We start from the raw sequence: 678 nt of genomic DNA, 5'->3' as shown, positions 1-678 counted from the left end.
CATAAACATGCCCTTCGCATATCTTGTATTTTGGTTTTCCTGGATCTCTTTCATATGATAAAAGGTCACAGCAGCTTGACATGAAAAAGAAAATCGCGTTACTTTTCATTATCCCAATGCGATCTACGTTTCAATGCAGTTTAAGCAACTTACTCAAATTATTCTTTGGGATTTTATAATAGCGTCGATGCATATAAATTGACCATTGGAGTTCCAATTTCAATAAGACAGGCGTGAGCATGCAAAAATAGCAACTTCGAAAACGGCGATGAGAGTGGGACTCGAACCCACGCATGCAGAGCACAATAGATTAGCAGCCCATCGCCTTAACCTCTCGGCCACCTCGTCACATATAATAGCAAGTGTATGAAGTTATGAATAAGTGAATTGCGTAAATTATGCAGAACAGCAGATATTTCTCCCTGGTCTGGTGAAATGCTAAATCGCACAGTACAGTCCCAAGACTATGGTCTGGCCTCTGGGTTGTGGGGCAATGGCATTCCCACTGTGACACTCTGCTCACAGTGATCTGAACAAAAATGAAGAAAAGACAATGAAACAAAGTCTGTTGAATTCTGTGAAGATTTGAAGTCAACGGAATGAAGAACCCGAGAAAGCAGGACGTGTTCCTTCAAGAAAGAGTTGGATATAGCTCATAAGGATAGTGGACTCAAGGGT

General features: G+C 41.3%; 1 non-coding gene across 1 annotated transcript; it reads right to left on the bottom strand.

Annotated features, from left to right (window-relative positions):
* Positions 1-266: 266 nt before the first annotated feature.
* On the bottom strand, positions 267-348 carry trnas-gcu (transfer RNA serine (anticodon GCU)). The gene has a single exon. It is a non-coding gene; the product is annotated as a tRNA-Ser (tRNA).
* Positions 349-678: the final 330 nt, after the last annotated feature.

Source organism: Hemiscyllium ocellatum, unplaced genomic scaffold (assembly GCF_020745735.1).
Source record: "Hemiscyllium ocellatum isolate sHemOce1 unplaced genomic scaffold, sHemOce1.pat.X.cur. scaffold_2951_pat_ctg1, whole genome shotgun sequence".
NCBI lineage: Eukaryota > Metazoa > Chordata > Chondrichthyes > Orectolobiformes > Hemiscylliidae > Hemiscyllium > Hemiscyllium ocellatum.
The sequence above is the reverse complement of the archived record's forward strand: the minus strand, read 5'-3'. Positions and strand labels throughout refer to the sequence as shown.